Source organism: Eschscholzia californica, unplaced genomic scaffold, assembly GCF_041429995.1.
Source record: "Eschscholzia californica isolate CP2 unplaced genomic scaffold, dmEscCali1.0.p SCAF_5, whole genome shotgun sequence".
In the NCBI taxonomy this organism is placed as follows: Eukaryota; Viridiplantae; Streptophyta; class Magnoliopsida; order Ranunculales; family Papaveraceae; genus Eschscholzia; species Eschscholzia californica.
The window spans coordinates 34,783,635-34,806,777 of NW_028238472.1; the positions used below are offsets into that span (position 1 = coordinate 34,783,635).

A 23,143-nucleotide genomic window follows, 5' to 3' on the forward strand; every position below is an offset into this window, starting at 1 on the left:
GAGAAGATTTATATCGTTCGATAGAGCCATCGATTTTGAATTTGATTTTATATATCCATTTACAGCCGATCGCCCTCTTTCCCGAGGGAAGGTCTATAATGGTCCATGTGTTATTGGATTCTAAAGTGGCGATTTCTTTTTCCATTGCCTCACGCCAATGAGATGATTTAACAGCCTGAGAAAACGAAGTAGGCTCAACGGTAGTGATAACCGAATTGAGAAAGACCTAGTGAGAGTCTGAAAATTTCTTAAAATTGAGATACTCAGTAAGAGGATATAAAGCTTTAGAATTCGGGTAAGAATGACAAATATAGTCATCAAAATGTGACGGTGGGCGGCGGACGCGTGTAGGCCTTAACCATTGAACTGGGATAGCTGGAGATTTGCGTTTTCAAAAAAACACGTTCCTAACTGTGTTTCATTCGATCTGTAAACCATTTCTCAATCTCCCTTTGTCTTCTCTCTTTGTCGTCCTTCCAACTCCTCACTCCCTTTGTCTTCTCTTTTCTGTTAACCATTTCTCTTCGCTCTCCCAACAAAATCGCTCGCCCTAGGGTTCCACTACTTCTCAATCTCTTTATCCCATTTCTAGATTGGAAAACCCTAATCTCTTGTGTCTTGAACTAAGATTATTGTTATAGTGTTTCAGATTTCTAAATTAGGTAAATCTTTGTGTTTTTTTCATCCTTGGTAAGCTTAAAACAACGAAATTTTGATTCACTTTTGGTGGTGGATTTGCTTCAATTCTTCTAAAATATTCAATTCAAGTTTGGTTCTTCCTGAATGATGGGGAAATTGTATCAGTCGACGCCGGAAGGTTGGTATTTTTTCTTCTCAATCTGTTTCTCTGAATGTTTAATTTTCAAATTTTTGGTTTGGTGTTCTCACAATTTGTTTGTGCTTCTTAGAATTTTCATATTTCTCAATTTTGTTTTTCAAATGAGTTCGACATGGTCACATGTTCATTTAATACATTATGAAATGTTCTGTGCATACTACATGTTTGATGAAATGTGTATGTGAATTTTAATACACGCAGAGAATACTATACTTTTCTCATATACATGATGAATTTACTCTTCTTATTTGGATCTTCTCCTCCTCAAGCTATCGTTGAGGGAGTTTTGGATGTTGAGGTCATCATAACCTATATCTAAACTCCCTATCTTTCATAATACATTTTTCAGAATCTGGGGTTTTAGTTCCAAAATAGATTGAAATCTGGTGGGTTAAATGTGATTCTCAAAGCAGACTTCTCTGAACCCAATACAACTAAAAGGGAGAAGGTCGTAAAAGGTAGTAGAAACTGAATTTCCTAAACCCTATGATGAGCTTATAAAGAAAACAACGTTTCTTGACATAATCCATTTTCAACTTGAATCCAGATAGCGGAAAGTGAAGATCTTCCATTGAGGAGCGTCCGGAAAGTCGGTTACAATCTCTCCTTTTGAATTGCAGAATACTACTTTTAATTTTCTATGTTCTGACTCATATTTCTCCTACTTGCCTAAATTTTGGTTTCGCTGTTGTTTATTTTTTACTGGAACTAATGTGTACAGTACCTCAACATCTCTTCCTATTCTTCTCGTAGAGGGTTCACTACTGGAAACCAATTTATCAATAAGCAAAATCGATTGGTAATCAACTGTGTTTTCCAAAGTATGAATGTGTTAATGCCAAGCTTCAAGGGGCATACAACTGTTCCTGTTCATTAATGTAAACATCCTTTTTCACATTTTCCTTTGTGGGTCTTGGCATATTTGTTGTTAAAGTGAAAATGTTTATTCCGTAGTCGTTACCCAATGCTCCGGAAATGGTTATTTGGTAGTCCTTAAAGTAAAAATGAAATAGTAAATGTCGGCATGTCCGGTACATTTGCACTTTCGATTTGGTTTACGTTTAGCATCTTTGTTGTTTTGAAGTGTTTAAGTCAAAATATTTTGGTTTCACAACCAACCCGAATATTTTGGGACTGGGGTTCAAAAGATACTCTGAAGCATCGTTTTTTATTGGTCTGGTTTGATACTCACCTTTACTCTTTTCAGACAATCTCAAATTGACTACCAAACGAGTTACCTGTTTTAGTGAAAGTAATGGACAGTTCAAAATTCAAGAACATGAACTGAATAATAGCATGACTCGACTTATTTACTGCCACAAAAAAGATTTCTGTTCGGTTTGTATATACCTCCTTCATTAACTGATTTTTCTAATGTTCTTCCAGTACGAGAAAAAGCAGCATGTTCACTCTGTAGCACTCGACAAATTTAAGGACATGGCTTTCCTTTCAAATCGATCGTAGACAACTGAAACAATGTTAGGTCTTTCGTCTCCATCCCATGCCATTGCTCCTCAAACTTCTCTGAACCCAATACAACTAAAAGGAAGAAGATCGAAAAAGGTAGTCGAAACTGAATTGCCTAAAGCCTATGATGAGCTTATAAAGAAAACAACCTTTCTTGACATAATTTATTTTCAACTTGAATCCAGATAGCGGAAAATGAAGATCTTCCTTTGAGGAGCGTACGGAAAGTCGGTTAGAATCTCTCCTTTCGAATTGCAGAATACTTTCAATTCTGAACCTATGCTGAATTCATTTGTGCAGATCTGATCAGTTTTATGACATTTCGAATTGCATCTACTTATATATTATCGTTGCAAAAATTTCATGACAAGTACATCAACCAGAACATTAAAACCCAAAAAGAAAATAAAAACATTCTTTAAATTGGATTCATACTTTGGATCTTCTACTACTACTTTTGTTCTTTGCTAGAGTAATCAAGACAGGTGGAGAACCTCAAAGTATCAGTCCTTTGTGTTGAAGGGGCTTCTTCCATTTCCCCGTTGTTGGACTCACTTTCAGTAGGAGACGAAATATCTAAGAACATCCCTCGAGCAACTTGATAGTAAGATTCAGAGAAGTCGTCTTCTTGGGAGGTAAGTTGATGATGAGTTTGATATGGTTGCAATAATTCCAAAGTAGAAACCCGTACAGTTACTTACCAATGAATTATAATGTACTCGATATGGTTGGTAATGTATCAAGTGTCATTTATATATATTATTTTCAGGAATGTAAAACGGGTGATTATGATGTACTCCATATGGTTGGCAATGTATTAGGTGCCATCTGTCTATCTTATTTGAGGAATATAAACCACCTTTTATAAAAAAAAAATTGTTTAATCTCATGTGATGTGTTTGTAAACCACCTGTTATTTTCGTACCACTGTGTGCCTATATGTTATTGAGACCATGTCTGGTTATACATGTTATGCTCAGTATTGTCTGTTGCATAGTTTGTGAGTCTGATGTGTTTTATCTCGACACATTTGTACATAAAGTCCACCTTCTATCCCAATCCCATCATCTGATTGCTTTTCTAAGAAGAACGTAGCTTCCCTTATATGGTTCTCACCTCCTCCCATTTCTCCTGTACACATTGCTCCTATACCCAAATGTTAATCCACTTATTGCAGGTCTTGCAACACATGACATGCGGGAAAAAACTTAAATATTATATTATCCTTCTAAAATCTACTTGGATTTAAATATTTTTTTGTCGTTTCTCTTTCATATGAAGCCTTGAACACATGACATGTGGGGAAAACCTAGATTTCTCATCCAACTCAGCTACAACAGGCAGCATATTTTATATGTTTTAATTTGTAATCCTTCTAACTGATTGTCTTTCTCCACCCTTTAATGACGCATGTAGTGCTTTAGGAAATCGTTCGTGCCGAAGGGACAAGTCATGCCTGGGAAGAAGAAACGTACGGACATGAGGATGATTCTTACGCCCGGATTTTTGTTCCTCTGCTACTTGATCTCCTGCTATACATGTTGGTTCGTATGATCCTCGAAGTACAAATGCGAATAAAGTACCTCAAAAAATGGTTTGCTAATGCTCCTTATTCAGTTACATGAATTCTTATTACTATAGAATAACATATGTATATATTGTCTTCCTACTGTTACAGGTAAATCTGATGCCACTCAATGTGGAACCGGAACAATTTTGGGTTTCTTCACTAAGGTCCATTTGATGACATACTATTACATTTCATCCATAATAATAGAAAAAAACAGAGAAATTGTTGAGATTATAAGAAGAAGACAACTACGGATTCCTGCTATACGTTTTGGTTCCTATGCTCCTCGATGTATTTGCCGAATGAGGTACCTCAAAAAATGGTTTGCTTATACTCCTTACTCACTTACATGAATTCTTATTACTCTACAATAAGATATGTATGCATTATATCCCTACTTTTGCAGGTAAATCTGTTGCCATTCAATATAGAAGTGGACCAATTTCGGGTTTATTCACTGAGGTCCATCTCAAAGTTTGATACCATATTTGGACTAAGTTTTCAACAAATCTTGGTGGACAATATTGTTCATGTTTGGTATGTTATTACATCTTTAAATATTGGTAAATATATCAAAGATTTGTTTAAAACTATAAAGTTTTGAAACATATGGTATTTCACCATCCGTTTCTCTATTTAATTGACCGGAAACGTCTCACTTTCCTTTAAAATCAGTACTTACCATCCCATCTATTTCCTATTTGAACTGACAAGTCTACAATCTCCAATTAATGCACATGGTCATGTATACTCTTAAATTCCTGTCGTCTTCACATAATCTATACTTGTCCACATTCGATTACTTAAGTGTTGTGTTTCCCATATTTCAAGCTGCAAGGATCGAGGATAGGCGTTTCATTTATTTATCTGACTGTGAAGATTATGGAAAACAGCTAGAAGCTTCCTTCCGATGAACCACCCTCGAGGAAAGGTAGTATTTTACCTCAGTTTCCTTTTAAATGATATCTTGGTTAACAATTTTGTGCGTTGATGTTTTTGTTTTTTGTTGAATATCTCGGAAAACAGATAATGTGACCAATTTCCTGAACTTGTCTTATTTCTCTGTTTTAGAATGCCTTAGTTTTTTTAAAAAAAAACCAACATAAACTTTTTACATAAAACTTGCCTTGCGATTCATTTGCACATAAAACTTCAAAACCTTTGGAGATTGAGGGTATAACTATACCCCTTCTATCTTAGATCATGTAATCCTTTTTAGTATTGTTGATTATTATTAAAAGTATATATTCTGATTAACCTCTCAAATTTCTCGATTTTGTAAAATTTATTATATTCCTAATTAACTTATCAAACTTTTATCCCCCATATAAAACTTCGAAAGTAGGATTATTTAAACTTTTTTGCCAAAATTTATCCATTGATCATAAGGTTAAGTTAGTATTACGTTTCTGTAGGGAGATATTTTCTTCCATCTATTTACCCTAAAATTATATAAGTTACCATGTTGTCTTAGTCTCATATCTTACGTCAGTTAGGCTTCAGATCAAATAATTAATGGCCTTTGATAAGTTTGTGATCTATTATTATGATTTGTAAGAAGTCTTAAATATCTCATCTAAAATTACTAATACTTATCTGAATATGGACTAATTGTGATTTAATGTCTTAGTTTTATGTATGTCGAAATTATTGCAATCATGTTTGTTTAAACTATTCTATTTGATGTAATTTGTAGTGAGTACTCTATGCAAGAGATAAATGCTTCTCGTTCAAAGTTCTTGAACCTCAGGATGACTTGGTTAGATCCTTAAAGGATACAATTCCAAAGGAGCTGCAACGTGCGTGCAGTAGACACACAACTTTTAACCTTTCCATTTTCATAGTTTTTAGTTGTGTAATTTTTATTTACTATTCAAAATTCTATTAGTAAATTTGTTTTTTATATATAGATCTCACCGTGCCGGAGGCACGGGTCATTCCTAGTATATATATATATATAAAAGGTCATCACAAATCATTGATAATAAATATTATTGTTTTTTGTGTTGAAAGTAATACATATTATTGTTTTTTTTGTTGAAAGAATACATATTATTGTTGCTAGTACTTCTTTTATCATTTGATATTTATATACCAATTTCATTATTTTTGTTCATAAAATAAAAACCACCAATGTTTATGAAAATCGCTCATTTCTTAATTGACAAATCTAACTATTTTATTTTTGACATTAGAATCCACCAAAATGTATTTCAACAAAAAAAAATGAATCCACTAATATGTCAATGAAAGTCTAAATCAACCAAAGTCCATGAATCTGTAAATGTCTCTGATATTGGTTCCAATGTCACAATGCTTAGAGCATCTCCAATGCAACACTCAACTTACAAAACTCAATTCGACACAGGACTACTTGAGTTTTTGACAAAAATCACTCTCCAATGCAACACTCAACTAGAGTCTCAATATAATGTGGCAACAATAAATATCTCAAAATTTATTGTTGTATCTTAATTGGTCCACATCAACATTTTATATATTAAAATAAGAACCAAAAATATATTTAAAGTAAATGTTGAGTTTTTTTTAGTGTTGCATTGGAGATGAATTTTGAATTGAGTACCTCATTAGTGCAACTTAGGAAAGAGAAACTCAACTCATACTTAGGGCAAAGTCAACGTGCATGGGCTGGGGCTCCCAATTTGAATTTTGGGAGCCCCAGCCCAGCCCGTTGGCTGCCCAACCCGGGAGCCCCGGGGCTGGGCTCTCGGTGGGGCTGGTAGCCCCAGGCTTCCGGGCTCCCATTTTATATATTAAAATAAGAACCAAAAGTATATCTAAAGTAAATGTTGAGTTTTTTTTTTAGTGTTGCATTGGAGATGAATTTTGAATTGAGTACCTCATTAGTGCAACTTAGAAAAGGGAAACTCAACTCATACTTAGGGCAAAGCCAACGTGCATGGGCTGGGGCTCCCAATTTGAATTTTGGGAGCCCCAGCCCAGCCCGTTGGCTGCCCAACCCAGGAGCCCTGGGGCTGGGCTCCCCCCGGGCTCCCAGCCCCAAAACTTTAGCGTTGGGAATCCCCAACGGCTAGTTGGAGACTCCCAACGGCTGTATTGGGGTGGATCCCCTTTAAATTGGGAGCCCCAGTCCATACACGTTGGCTGCCCAACCCGGGAGCCCCGGGGCTGGGAGCCCGAGCTGGGGGGCTCCCAGCCCCAAAACTTTAGCGTTGGGAATCCCCAACGGCTAGTTGGAGACTCCCAACGGCTGTATTGGGGTGGATCCCCTATTAAAGGGGATCCACCCCAATACTAAATATCACCTCTCTCTCATTTTTTCTTATTTCTCTCTCATTTTTTCATCTTTCTCTCTCAATTTTTTCCAAGTTAAACTCCAATTTTTCATCTTTCTCTCTCAAATTCTTCAATGGATAGTCCAAATCCCGATTTCAATAATTTTGGCTATGTAGAAATGTTAAACTCCGATTTCAATTATGATGAAGTTAATTTATCGAATGATGTGGTCGAACAAAATTTTGATTGTAATGAAACGCCAACGTCGTCGGTAAAGCGTTATACTCAAGTAGATGATAGTGTGCTCGTTAATGATTATTTACATATTGCCACCGATGCAATTATTGGGAATGATCAAAGAGCGAGTACTTTTTGGAACAAGATTACCGAACACTTCAACGAGCGTACAAATCAAAATCGTGTAGCAAAGGGTCTTAAATGTCGTTGGAGCGAAATTAACAAGCAATGCGCGAAGTTTTGTGGGTATTTGTCATTGTTGCAAAGACCCAAAAAGCGGAGAAAATGATGATGATCGGGTAATTACTATTATTACATTTTAACAACATTAAGATTTTTTTTACACAAATTTGAAATTAAGTTTTTTATTTTTGCAGTTAAACTCCGCAAAACTATTGTTTAAACAAAACAATGGGAAAAAAAGATTTTAAGTTCTAACATTGTTATAAAATTTTGAAAGACCATCCAAAATGGTCATCAAACTTATCTCAAACTTCGTCAAACAAAAGAAAAACTTCTTTGGACCAAGACGAAGGATCTCCCTCCACAATCCAACAAAGACCACTTGGAAGAAAACCAAGCAAGGAGGCTAGAGATAAATCCAGAAGTACTGAAACTTCTACAACGATTGAGTTTTGGAATGAGAGAAATGCGAATCAGGAGAGTAGAGATAAACTTCTCAATGACGCCATTAATCCGGAAAAAGAAAGTCGACTACCTTAAAACAAACAATTAGAAATGAAAGAAAAAGAATTGGTCATGGAAGAAAAAAAATGAAACGCTAAAGTGACGCAAATGGGGATAGACTTGGTGGGCAAAGATACTTCGAACATGACTCCCGAACAACTTGCTCTTCATAGGATATTGATCTCAAATTGGAAAAAGGAGAATGGGGGTGCATTTCAGTTATTCTAATTAGATCTATGTATGAATTTTAATTATTTATTAAATTTTAATGATTTTAAATATAATAATGTAATGGGTGAAAATTAAAACACAAATTCAACACGCGTACACCACACATGCACATTTTTTGGATTTGGGAGCCCCCACGTTGGAATTGAGACAAAATCCTTGGGTTTCCAAAATTTAGAGGCTCCCAAAATTGGGAGCCCGAGCCCCGCACTGGCTTTGGTTAGACACGTTGGATTAATTAAGTTTTTGTTGAGTGTTTCATTGAATTAGAAGAGAAAATTGGAACGGTGAAGAGAAATTTTTGGGTGAAGGTAACCCAAGTCCGAAGTAGCACTCAAAGCATCTCCTATGAGCTATGAGCCTATGACGTCTATGACTATGTTGATACAAATACGATCAATCAAATCTAGTGCGAAGTTTTGTTCATCGGCGGCAAAATTCGAAGCCGAAAACTAAAATGTTGCAGAATAAATCATTGGTCAGAAAAACAAAGCAAGGCAAAGTTTTAAAGGTAGTGTTTATCAATTTCCATTTCCAAACCCTAAACCCCAAATTTCTGTTAGTATTTTCTTCTCTACTTGTTCAAAGATATTGAAACTTTCTCTTTCACTATTGTTGTTGTTGTCGTTAAATTCCAGGTTGTGAGGGAACATTACTTAAGAGATGATATCTATTGTGGAGCTTTATATGTAAAGTTTGTGATAACAAGGAACCTCGTTTAACTTCATCTTCTTCTTCTTCTACTATTCTCATTGTTGATACAAATGTTGTTCTCAATCAGGTAACTTGCTTTCTTTTTTCCCGAGGGACTTCTTCTTTTTCAAAGATTTAGGTTTTATGATATTTTTGTTTTGATATGTTTCAGATTGATTTGCTTGAGAATCCGGCTATGGATGATGTTGTTGTTCTTTCAATTGTGTTGGAAGAAGTGAAGAACAAGAATTTATCTGTTTATAATAGATTAAGGACTCTTTGCAGCAACTCTCTTCGAAATTTTTTCGTCTTTTCAAATGAACATCATAAGTGAGCTGAAATTTCTATTAGTTATGTTTTTAGTTCAATTTTGTTTGAAGTTTGGGCAAATTTATACTTTAGTTTAATCTTGATTCTTGATAGGGATACATATATCAAGGCCATGGTTGGGGAGAGTCCTAACGATAGGAATGATAGAGGTAAGTTTGGTTTTGTCTCTTGCTAATTTCATCATCTTAATGAAGGATATCATGTGGAAGGACCAAACGAAGTTGTTTAGTAAAATGTTAATAAATTGATTCTATTATTACTATGTCCAAATGCTCATGATAACGGAAAAAATGAAACGTGTTACTGGAAAACATAGTTTTTGTGGAGGCTGTTGATAATTTGATATAAGTCTCATAATTGACAAGATATTTTGATGAGACTCTTTTGTTATTCAGCAATCCGCGTTGCAACTGATTGGTATCAACGCCATCTTGGTACTAGTGTACGCGTCTTACTAATCACCAATGATAAGGAGAATAGGAGGAAGGCGACTGAAGAGGGCATTGCTGCAGAGACAGGTATCATACTAAGTTTCTGTTTGCCATTTCATTTGGCTCCCCTATCAAGTCCTATCTCTCATTTGGTCTCTTATGACATTATTGATTATTTTCAGCAGTACAATGTTAAGAAGTTCACTTGTTAATTATCCCTGTTTTCAGTCGAAACGTATATCAAATCACTAGATCGACCAGATTTACTGGATCTAGTTGTGCAACCAATCTCTGGAGATGTAGAAATGGAAGAAGTTGAAGATATGAGACCTTCAAAGAAAAAAGCCATTTATACCGAGGTATGACTGTTTTCAGGTGCATCTAGTTTCTTTTTTATGGTACATTGCCATATTGTTGTAACTTCTTGGTGTTAAATTCTACTTCTTTAGATTGGCAATGGATAAAACCTAATGACCTTTGCTTAGTCAGCTAGATATTCTATCTCGGTTATAAGAGTTGTCTCATTTTCTACTCCAGCACAAACCCTTGTCAGAAATTACTTCTGGCTTGCATCGTGGAATTTTTCATCAAGGAAAACTTCGTGTCAACCGCTACAATCCCTCTGAGGCCTATGTTGGCAGTGAGAGCATCGGTGAAATAATAATTCATGGACGGAGTAACATGAATAGGGCTTTTGATGGTGATATAGTGGCAGTGGAGCTCTTGCCAAAAGATCAATGGCATGAGGGAACGTCTCTTTCGTTAGCGGATGATGGTACGCTGAACATATATTGAGAAATTTCATTCCAAATGTTTACATTTTCAAATGAAGTCTTTTTTGACAATGAAAGCAAGTTTTTGCCAAATGTTATTTTCACTTCTGTTATTGTCGTTCATGGCATGCCGAATTGTATGTCAAATTGGTGTAGTGCCTATAACGTTCATCTGTGAGTTGTAATTATTGGTGATTGTTATCTTGACTCTGTCACGTTTCTTCCTTCTGGGAATATTTTCATTTCTGTCAATCCAATTTATTGATAAACAACTTTTTTTTTTCCGTATTACCGTTAAAAATAAATCCAGATAATGGGAATTTATAGATTAAACCAAATTTGTTTTATAAGCAAGCACTCTGAAGAACTATTGTGGTACTGGTTGGTTGAATCATTTTATGGTTGTTAGAGTTCACTATATTCTAACTAGACCAAGGTAAAAGATTAAACTAGATGTTATATCAAGTTATCAAAGTGCTTTTGGTATCCCATATTTTGTTGCCAGTGTGGGGAAGTTTGCAAAACGATGTTGGAAATACTTTTTCTTGGTATGTCTCTTCCAAGGATACTTTTTAATTGATCTTGGTTCCTTGTTCTGCTGCCTTTACTTTCAGAGGACGAAGAGGAAGATGTCCATTTAGTTCCAAACAGCGCTGATGATGCTCCTAGAAATATAAATGTTGCACAAGGTTCTTCTGACACGGATGTTGGTTCATGTCGTACATCTGGGCGTGTTGTTGGTATTATAAAGCGTAATTGGAATTCGTAAGTCAATATTACTTTTATATTATATTTGACATAAAATTATTTATATATCTTGGGTAGACTTTTCTGCATTTTTATAGTCAAGTACTAGAGTCGGAAACTTTGTTGATATTTCGTTTCATTTTTTACTTTTCAAGAATCATTATACTTTACAAAGCAGGTATTTATTAATGTTATTTTGAAAATGTAAAATATTCCAAAATCCCAGGGTATGTGTTTAACTTTTGTTTTCGTTGTATCAAACAGACTTGCCCCATGAGTTGATGCATTTAACGTAGTTTTACAATCGAAAGGAAAACATCCAGTTTCAAAACTTTTTGACTTCTATCTATATTTTAGTATATTTAGACGAACATTCTTGGTTTATAGTTACATGATTTCCTGCAGTTATTGTGGTTCTTTGGAGCCAATGCCGATGCCGGCAGCTACTGGGGGTGTTGCACATGCATTATTTGTATCTAAAGATCGTAGAATTCCTAAGATTCGGATTCAAACTCGACAGCTTGGTAATCTTTTAGATAAGAGGATTATTGTGGCTGTTGATTCTTGGGATTATTTATCTCGGTATCCATCTGGTCATTATGTACGAACGATAGGTGAAATTGGTGACTGAGAGACCGAAACTGAGGTAAACTGTAAACTGATTCTAGTTGTGTATTGAATCCTTGAATTTCTATGAAGGCGGATCTTTCTCTATCATTGGTGAATAAAATCTCCCCCACAGATAAGTTGGCCAAGTTTACAATGCTTGGTATTCAAAGGTTTTCTTTTGACTGAATAATCGTTTTCATTGTCAGGTTGTCTTGATCGAGAATGATATAGATTCTAGGCCATTTTCTGCACAAGTACTGTCTTGTTTGCCACCTTTACCTTGGTCAGTGACGTCGGTAGATCTAGAAAATCCTAACAGGCAAGATCTTCGGCACTTGCGTGTATTTAGTGTTGATCCTCCAGGTATGGAACTGTCTTATGTATTGTGCTTTTCTTCTTTGAATATCCCCACATTTGTTAACCCATTATAATAACAATTCTAAAAATAATTACCATTTTATTATTATTATTATTATTATTATTTATTTACAATTTTTGCTACTTTTGTTTATTATTTTGTTGTTGATGCCCTTTTGCAAGTGATCTATGAATTTCTTAAATGTTACTTCTAAGAAGTAATCTTAAATCTTAATTTACAACACCTCTGGTTGGTGCAGGCTGCAGAGATATCGACGACGCACTTCACTGCACACCCTTATCCAATGGACATTTTGAAGTTGGAGTCCGTATCCTATTGCACCTTTCTTTTTAATTATATCTTTCTCCGTCTCTTTTTAAGAAATATACCTCTCTCTGGACCTGAAAGTCACCAGAGTACTACGTACTCATCTTCACATTTTTCTCTTTTCTTTGTGACCTTGTTATTTGTTGTAAAATTTTGAAGCCTCTATGTGAATCTTAAACAACATTATACAGATATTGCTGATGTCACAAATTTCGTGCACCCTGGTACTCCTCTTGATGATGAAGCTACACAAAGGGGAACATCAGTCTATCTTGTTGAGCGCCGCATCGATATGCTTCCTAAGCCTCTAACAGAAGGTACATGTTCTTTTGGCTACACATGTTACACATACCAGTATTGAAGAGTATATCAATAAGTCTTTTTGTTACTATGTTCTTTGAAATAGTAAGTTTCTTTTTGCAGATATATGTTCTCTTCGATCTGACGTGGAGAGGCTGGCCTTTTCTGTTATTTGGGTATATGCTTTAACCATTTTAGGTTTCTAGATAATATGGACTAAAAATAAGTAAAATATAAAACACCTCATTTCAAAAGCATGATATATTTTCAGATATGGACGTTGTGGTTCTCTGCTGCAAAAAAATTTGGCTGGAATGATTCTTAATACGTTCAACATCACATATATGATGTCGGTTTAAACTCGCTTTCTAGGGATGGTGCGCTCTGGGTTTTTTTTTCAAAAGTAATTCGCAGTTTAAAAAAATAAATGGATGCCTTCTCTTGAGTTATTCCTTCTCCGAAATTGAATTTAAGAAAGAGGTCGATTTAGGGTTCTGTAGTCATGATACCTTTTGATTTTGATAGAGTCAGGGGTCTAATAATGACCAAGCGAGAGAAATTATTACAATGTAGTGACTTCTTCAACATCCTACCCTAGCATTGTCTTTATTCATGTGTTCTTTCTTTTCAAAGCTTCGAACAATTTCCTGAATTGGTTTTTATGTAGAATAGTTTGTTGTCGTGGACTTACATTTGTATTTCCTCTGATTTCAGGAAATGACACCTGAAGCAGAGATTATTTCTACTAAATACACAAAAAGTGTTATCAAGTCCTGTGCTGCATTATCTTATATTGAAGCTCAAGCCAGGATGGATGATAGGTGGTTAACTTATGTTCTTTCTTCTTTTTATCTGTTTTTCTTGGCATTCTTTGATAACCCCGCATTTTCAAGTTCAATTTGCACTGTTGATATTCCTAAGCAATTCGAGTTAAACTTCGCCACTTAATATTATAAGGACATTCCGGATTATATTACATAGTATTTTACTTATGCTCCACTTTTCAACTTTTGAGAAAAGCAACCAAGATATCAGCACCAATATCAATCAGTTGAAACAACATTAACTGTATACTTGGATGCAAACTGATATTCTTTTCCTGCTTTCCTGATTTAATTAATTTCCGTTCGCCGATGTGAACCAGTAGTCTCATAATTTTTCCTTTCAAGTTCTGTAGCAGTTCATTTTCAATATCCTTCTCAGTTCTTTCTCTAACCATTTAAATTTCATTATATGACATTTGCAGCCGCCTTATGGACCCATTAACTACCGATCTGCGAAATATGAACGCATTAGCGAAGGTATGCTTGTATGACAGTTGAGTGGTGCTTACTTACAGTTTTATTATGTGGAATTCCATATCATATAATTTTAACAAAATGTTAATACAGATTATGAGGCTCAGACGTATCGAAAGAGGAGCTCTAACTCTAGCTTCTGCCGAAGTTAAATTCCAAATTGACACTGAAACCCACGATCCTATGGACATTGGTATGTGATTTTAAGATAAATAAAATGCGGTAGTGCCATAATGCCATTAGTTCCACATGTACAACGTAACGTAAGTAACTACTGTGGCTGAAATTTGCTTACCCTTTCTAACTTGTGATATGAGTACATGTGATTCAAGTGGCACTCATAAATAAGAAAACTCCCATCTATTAGATAAGAAAACTCCCATATATTAGATAAGAAAACTCCCATCTTTCCATGCTCGAAACCTTTCTTTGAGGCAAAAGACATTCCAACAACCACAACATGTGCTAACTGAATGCTACCCAAAGCTGTCTGCAGTTGAGTTGAGATATATCATATATTTTGCTTCAGAATGGGGAACTTCTTGGTTGCCCGATCCCAAATCTGATAGGCTCAGTAGAATAGTCCCATATGAGAAAAGGGTACTCGAACCGAGCATACAACATCTAGATCATCTCAACTCGTTCCCCATTGGTTTTGAGTTGGACGACCACAAACTTAACAAGTTACACTGCAGTCTGCGATGTTGTGAATATATTTCTCAGGATTAATATCAATTTGGGTGTATCCCAAACTATGGATCTCATGTTACGTTTCTAGGACGACAGTAATTGAATGCTAGAATAAATAATTATTTGTTTCCATCTCCCCTTTGACAGTATGTCGTGAAAGAGTGAGTTTCGGCATAGTTCTCTTAACTTCTACCTGCAAACGATTTTATCCGTAGACTCATAGAGCTCATGGTCCTTTCGTATAGGTTTTGTTATTGTGTACCACTGCCGTTTCTTGGAAATTTACGAAGTGTACATCCTGAATGTGCAACTGATAAGGCTATTGCTTCCGTTTAATACTTCATACTTTGCTTCTTGTAGTTACAAAATGGTCTGAGATTTCATTTCATATACTATCACCAGTACAATGTATTGCTTAGATTTACTTCATTTATCTATTTATTTCTTAATTCTACTGGTTTCCACAGGAATGTATCAAATTCGAGAGGCTAATCAGATGGTTGAGGAGTTTATGCTTGCTGCTAATATTTCAGTTGCAGAAAAAATCTTGAAACATTTTCCTGTGTGTTCACTACTCAGGTACAGTGCTAATTACTTACCTCGTCATGCTACACACTCTGAAGGTTTGGTTCTGTTGCGTTTTGCCCTACTGGGAAATTGATTGGTAGACTTGAAGAAGCAATCTTTGAAATCAATTTTTTTTTTTAAAATAACTATTCCATAATTTCATTGGTGCACATTCAGGTAAGATGACCTATACACAATGAATTCAAACAAAAATTAGTGGCTATATGCCTCTTTCAGCCTAAAGGAATTGTCCACTTTTCTGAGCTTCTTTTGTTATTCTTAATATGTAACTGAACTTAGTTTGACATGGATTCAGGCGTCATCCAAGTCCAACCAAAGATATGCTTGAGCCTTTGCTGCGTACTGCAACTGCTGTTGGTCTGGGATTGGACGTGTCATCTTCAAAAGCTCTCGCTGATTCACTCGATCGTGCTGTGGTAAGATAAATCCCAGTTCAACAATATCCTCCAAGCGTTACTTAAAGTGGTCAACTTCATAATGTCTTTTACGTTTTAGAAATGGGTATCTTCCGTTTTATCATCAGAAGTTGTCTATAATTGAATAAATTTACTCAAATATAAAAGATATTCTACAGGCTGATGATCCATATTTTAATAAACTTATCCGGGTATTAGCAACTAGATGCATGACGCAGGTAAAATTTCCACACATAGCACAACTAAGCTCTAATTACAATTTAGACTCGTTTTTTTTAGCGTTTCTGACCTGTTCATTTTTTCCCTGGTTTACACATTTAGGCAGTTTATTTCTGTAGTGGGGATCTCACTCCTCCAGAATTCTTGCATTATGGTCTTGCGGCTGCTCTTTACACTCATTTCACTTCTCCAATTCGAAGATATGCAGGTTAGTAATTAGCTTATCAATAAAAATAAAATTTCCGGCCTTAAAAACGCCTTCTGATATCATATGCATCTTGTACTTGAGATTTGATAATCCGAGTTGGTAACCTTCACTTTCGTGCAGATGTCATTGTGCACAGGTTGCTTGCCGCAGCTTTGGGGATTTACAAGCTTCCACCAATATTCCAAGACAGGCCTCGACTTACCAGCATTGCTGACAGTAAGATAATGTTTCTGTCAAAGCCTTTTTTTTACTTCTTGCGCACAGAAGGCCATAATATAGTGCAGATTCTTGATTCCCCTTTCCTCGAGTTTATGTCACTTGTTGCTATGCACATTACTGATGCTTGCCATATTCCAAATTATGTTTTTTTATTCGTTTCAGTTTTTCAGAATTTATCTTTTTTCTTGCAGGCCTACAGATACTGAAGCAAGAATAGTGAAGATAAGATCCAACGGTTTTATTGTCTTTGTGCCCAAGTATGCTTTCTATAATTTCTTTTAATCTTTTCCTCACAACCATTTAAATGGCCAATGTATCAAACTACGGGAATATTATGGGATTCTAATACTGCACTTGAGAGAAACCAGAATGTACTACAGTAATATACTAATATATTGATAGGAGGCGAGCTCCAATTGCTTAAAGCAATTAGAAGTTTAGCCCAGCCTGCTGCCTGCTTCAATCGCTTAAAGCCCGAAGGAGAAGACTAACCTACGAACTGAACCATAATGTCGAAATACATATTTGTAAAATAGCTTGATGCCTGACCCTTGAATGTCTTCTTATATTTTGAAACTGATGACTATAACATTGTTGAAATGTCACAGGTATGGTATAGCAGGGCCAGTGTACTTAACATCGAGAGAAGTGAAGGGTGGAGGAGAATGGTTTGTGGATGAGGAGCATCAGAAGGTAAGGAAGATGGATGGTAGCATTAGTTATAGCGTTTTACAAGCAGTCAGAATTCACATGGAAGTTGTCGAACCACAACCCAATCGACCGAAGCTCCAACTCACTCTCATTTAGAAGATAAGTATTCATACTCCCCTCAAAACTTGTTCAATTGAAACAGAAGAAATCAATACATGGAATCCATAGAAAGTTTTTATAGTTTCGGTAACCTGCAAGTAAAACTTCAGTAAGTAGTAATCAGCTCCAACCCTTTTGTCTTATCACAGGGTTGAAGTATACCACCTAATTAATATGTATTCTGTTCATCTTACTGAGAAGTTAAGTTTATCGTAAGAATTACGAAATTGCATTGGAAACCACGGCAAATTCTGTTTCAGTTATCTGCTAGCATTTGTTTGTAGCATTGTACCAGAAATTACAGTTGTTTATATCATGCCGAGTTTGCGATATGCTTATACCAGGTTGGAATTGTATTTTCTCTCACTCTCTATACTATTTTTTTTTGAGAATTCGACTACGGTCTACGTTAGTCGTTACAAGGCATTGATGCATCATGGAGATGTAATGAGCACGATAACTGCCTAATTTAAACTGAGACAGAAAGAGGCCTGAAGCCCGACAAATTTTTACATTATTCATAGCCTAAATTACATAGGATAAATCTTTGACGGCAACTGCTTCCACCGAGACTCGATCCCACGACCTCATGGTCTTAAGAGGGGTGTCCAACTGTTACACCAGAGGATGGTGGACCTACTACTATTATTTCTATTATTTTGGGAAGCGGTTGAGTAGCAATGGTTGCATCAAAAAGAAAAAAGAGTATCAAATAGCAATGGATCTTTTTTTTTTTTGTTAAAAGAAGCAATGGATCTTATTATTAATTAAGTGCGGAGGCAGTCAAACAAGAAACAAACACCCAACCCTAATGTTGGATTTAAATCAAACAAGGATGATGAAGAAGAAAAAACAAGATAGTAACTAAAATTGGTAGGTAGTTTATTTTGTTGTTACATTAAACATTTTATTCCCTTTGAAGTTATTCCGTTGTTTGGCCTGTTATGGCCGGCCTGCAGTTGTTTTTGTATGGTAAACTACACAACACTTTGCTCAACAAGATGGGTGTGGCGGAATGAAGTAAACAAAGAAAAACAATAAACATTACTAAGAACACAGAGATTTACGTGATTCCGATGGTGAGACTTGCTCCATGTCGAATAACGACGCGATGATTTCTGCTATGATAAGAAAACAAGTTACACAAGAGATTTTGTAAGAATGAATATCTTATTCCCAAGGTTTTAGTTTATATATACCACTAACGCCCTGATCTCACCGAGACACTGCTTAACCGACTCTCTTTTAATTTCCAAAATATAAATGAATATCGTTAACATTAGTAATGACATTAACATGAGACTTGCTTAGCACACCAACCCTGTCGTGGAGATCAACCTTGCTAAACGAGTCTAAAATTTCGTGCCGAAGCTTCCAAGTGGGTTAGCAGATTGCAAGTTGGGTTAGATATCAACCCATATTCAAGACACTTCAACAAGTTCAAAATCAAGTCTAAAATTTCGTGCCGAAGCTTCAAAGCGGGTTAGCAGATTGCAAGTTGGGTTTGATATCAAACCCATATTCGAGACACTTTCAACAACTTCCATATCAATTCTAATGACACAGGAAGCTTCTCCAATTCTTCAGAATCATATGTATAGTCAAACAACTATATTCACACTTGAAATGACCTCATAAAAAACTCGTCATACAAATCGACCGTTGTAACTTATGGTTAACCCTTACGACCCTACTTAACGTAAAATTGAGGCTCTTTTTTTTTGAGAGAAGGCATTGGTACATCGTGAAGATGTGATGAGCACGATAACCGCTTTTATTTAATGTACTTTTATAATATGCTATAGTAATGTTGCTTATCACGCTTGGTCGAGCCACTCTGACCTTGAAAAGAACGACGACACTAGCTTGAATCTTGTCTGAGCTGAGAGTAGGCCCGTGCCTGCAAAACCCGGACTGTCCCACTATATTCAAATTTCAAAAAAAAAACATTTAAAAAAAAAAAATAAACTAATAACTTACCGAACAAACATAAAAGATAGAAAATATAAAAGATAAGAGGTAAATTACAAACTCACCAAATAATAAATTACAAATTTATCGAAAATTCTTATGGGATATATAAATTATTACAAACTTACTCGAAAATAAGATATATAAATTACAAACTTACCCAAAAATAAATCACAAATTAACTTACCCAAAAAATTACATTCTCTAATCTTTAATCCTTAGTATTTTAAGAGAAAATAAAGATCTTATGAGATGTAATTGACATTACTTAATCTTTAATAGTGATAAAAAAGTGAGTCTTGTCTGACTTTGCCCCAACTCGGGCTCACTATCTGACGTCGGGCCGGACTGATCTGTCGGGATACCCAGGATAAAACTTGGATTGGCTTTGTGACGCCCCAAGCCTTAGCAGTTATCCATATCGTCCTGGCTTTTACCACCACAAGTCCAAGCCCACACGTACGGAGTTTTGTTTTTGGCGAAGGCTCCACAAGCCCATCCAAAGGATCGATACTTACTAAGCTTGAGCTTGCACTAATAGCTTAGACTTCGAACACCCACATCTAAGAATCATCGACTCTGATATTACTTGTAATGCCTATAACTCAGGCTTCGAACACTCTCGCGAGCGATGTGAAATATCACAGCCCCTCCACCCTCAGCGAAGAATCGTCAATTATCGATACTGTTTCAGCCTTTACCACCCTATGTCCTAAGCCCACAGGTACGGTGTTTTGTTCTTGATGGAGGCTCCACGAGCTCACAAAAAATGTCTAGGTACTTACCATACTTGGTCGTACACTTATAGCTCAGACTCCGGACACTCTCCCGAACAATGTGGGACTAACACAGACCTGACCCAGATAAGCAACAATGTTCTATACTATAGTATTTGTGTTGTACTTTGTTTTTGTTAATTATTGTGATTGCAATTTCTTTCTATTTGGTATATAATTTCACCCCCTTGATTAATTTTAGATTCACCACTAGTTATATATATTTGGTGTTTCTGATATTGCTTTTCAATTTATTTCCTTGGTAAAAGTATATAGCTATACCAATAAGCCATCTTAGTAATATCACTCATCAGTTGCTTCAAACGTAATTTATAACTTAAACAAAGTCAATAATTAAAATTAAATTAATCGAGGGAGAATATTAGTTAAGCTAAACTGTTTATTAAAAAAGGACAGTGTTCTTGATCTCTTTGTTTAAACAATTTATCATGGCAACTATTCGCATTAAAATAATATTTGCTCCTAGACAAAAATATAATTCCAGAGTCTGCATTTTTTATATTTTAGGCAGCTCATAAGTCATAAGCTAATCATGTTATTAATAAAATAGATTTCATACATGTTAACTTGAGGAATCTCTGTTAGCAACTACAGTAATTTCATAGTACATGTTGCCAAATTCTCTTCTCATGAATGTTTGAATGGAAACAAAATGTTGTGGAAGTAGGTTTAAACTTGGGTCCATTAGCTATTCTTTTGGCCAGCGCTTTGGGGAAACCTAAATAGTTTTCGGGGTGTGAAGACTTGGTAAAAAATTGGTCAATTTTGTTTGACAATTTTATTTAGGGAAATACTTCTCCACCTCAGCTCTCTCTCTCTCCACCTCACCTCACTCTCTCTCCACCTCACCTCTACCTTCTCCGATTAGGTCGCCGGCCGGAAAATTTTCCGGCCGGCGACCATTAAAAAAAAAAAAAAAATTTCACTCTCTCTCTCTAGACACCCCTTCGCCGGAGTTTCTAGAGAGAGTGAATTTTTTTTTTTCCGGCTGGCGACCAAATCGGAGAAGACAAAGAGGTGAGATGGAGAGAGAGTGAGGTGAGGTGGAGATAGAGTGAGGTGAGGTGGAGAGAGAGTGAGGTGAGGTGGAGATAGATTGAGGTGAGGTGGAGTGTTTTTTTTATTTCCCCTTAAAATTTATTTCCCCGGAAAATCTCTAAGTTGTCAAAATTACATTTTCGCTTTATTTAGACAAAATAACATTCTTTTACCTTTTATAATACCCTTTTTGTAAGTGTTTTTGAGTTGGAGGACCAAATATTAGTGGGTTAATAAGGTTCTCCTCCACCATAGATGAAATATGAGGTGCAGGTCCAAATTTCAGCTTTTGTGGTATCCCAAGTAAAAAGGTGTTTTGGAAGTTGTGTTTTTTTTTTCTTTTCTCTTTTTACCCTTTTCAAATCTCTCTCTCTAATTAACGCATTTTCTTTCTCTTTCATATTTCTCATTCTCAGTTTCTCTCTCAACTTAATGGGAGATTTACTTTCTCTCTCTAAAATATATCCACTTAAAACCTATTGCTCATCATCTTCTAACCTGATTCAACTTAGAGTTACAAATTGTTGGTAAAAGTATATAATTGTAAAACACTAAATAAATTTCTAATCCAAATCATGAAGTAAAACAAAACCTCATCTTTTTTTTCTCTTAATGTTTTTTCCATCGATTTACTCAGTTTTAAAAGAGTTCAGACCTTAGTTTCTTCTTTCTTGATTGAAGACTGATTAATCAATTTTAAGATCAATTGATAACACCAGAAACTTGTACGAAACTAAACTCAACTTCAAAGTTGAACCACATCTTCTTCTTCTTCTCTTCAAAGCCTTAGATTTACTTTCTCTCTCTAAAATAACTTAATATGAAAAAGAAATAAAACTTTAAAGATAGCGAAAATAGGAAAAATCTGGAGAGAAATTCCAAACTGGAAAAGAATTCTCGGTACAGAAAAAGAATAAAAATAGGAAATATGGAGAGAGAAAATTCCCAGGCTAGTACATAAAATAATTCCCGGTACACAAGAAAATTCCCAGTACATAACTAAATGACCAGTACATAAAACAATTCCCGGTACACAAGAAAATTCTCAGTACAAAAAGTATCTAGTACATAACCAAATGTCTAGTACATAGAACAGTTCCCGGTACACAAGAAAATTTCCAGTACAGAAGTTTCATTCGCCTCATATTTCTATCTTTGTCCTTATTTTGTCAAGGTTGCAACGTGAAATCTTTTTCTTAAACAGAGAGTCAGAGATTAATAGATTTTGGAGAAATTTCCAAAAATTTTATAAAAGGGGAAAACACCATGGAATCATTTGGAGACTGATTAAAGATTTTATACCCATTTTGATCTATCTAACCTTAGAATGCATATATAAACAGAGAGAGAGAGAGAGGTTTCAGCAGGTAATCTTGTAAAATTGATTTGGGGAGGAGAGAAATGGTTAGGTCGGTGGATGTTTTAGAGATGGGGTTGGGCGAGATTGATGGATCGAGTTAGGAGATTGTAACTGTGGGCGTGTGGGTTTATACATTTATAGAGAGAGATGGGAAAAGGAAGTTTGGACATTGAAGAGAAAGAGAGGGAGACTATGTACATACAAAAATTCCAATATAAAAGTGTCACGTACATAACCAAAGGGCCAGTACATAAAATATTTCCCGGTACACGAGATAATTGCTAATACAAAAGTGACCTAGAAATAAAAAAAAATGTATAGTTAATAAAACAATTTCCGGTACACAAGAAAATTCCCAGTGAAAAATGTTTCGTAAGTAACCAAATGTCCTGTACATTTCAAAATTCCCGGTTCATGTGAAAGTTCCCACGTTTCTTTGTCATGTGGAAGTTCATTGTACATTTTTTAGTTTCATTTGTTTCATATTTCTATCTTTTACCGCATTTTGTCAAGGTTGCAACTCTGAATTTTTTTTCTTAAACGTTTAAATTTTTCAATTTAGGAGTTATCCTTAACTTGATCTACGTTGACTATTTTATTTTCTTTACTAAAAAAATTCCGGTACACAAGACAATTCCCGGTACACAAGAAAATTCTCAGTACAAAAGTGTTTAGT

General features: G+C 35.5%; 1 long non-coding RNA gene and 1 pseudogene across 13 annotated transcripts; both read left to right on the forward strand.

Annotated features, from left to right (window-relative positions):
- The first annotated feature begins 353 nt into the window (after positions 1–353).
- Positions 354–5,780, forward strand: LOC147538809 (uncharacterized). 13 transcript variants are annotated; one of them, XR_015225517.1, is made up of 12 exons: positions 369–662; positions 769–817; positions 1,188–1,296; positions 1,386–1,427; positions 1,592–1,716; positions 2,225–2,401; positions 2,491–2,940; positions 3,722–3,884; positions 3,984–4,182; positions 4,282–4,412; positions 4,707–4,806; positions 5,572–5,780. It is a non-coding gene; the product is annotated as an uncharacterized LOC147538809 (long non-coding RNA). The 13 variants fall into 13 exon arrangements; XR_015225511.1 differs by having other exon boundaries at positions 378–662; positions 3,722–3,899; XR_015225518.1 differs by having other exon boundaries at positions 378–662; positions 3,722–3,849.
- Positions 5,781–8,742: 2,962 nt separating this feature from the next.
- LOC147538810 (exosome complex exonuclease RRP44 homolog A-like) lies at positions 8,743–17,314 on the forward strand (annotated as a pseudogene).
- The last annotated feature ends 5,829 nt before the right edge of the window (positions 17,315–23,143 follow it).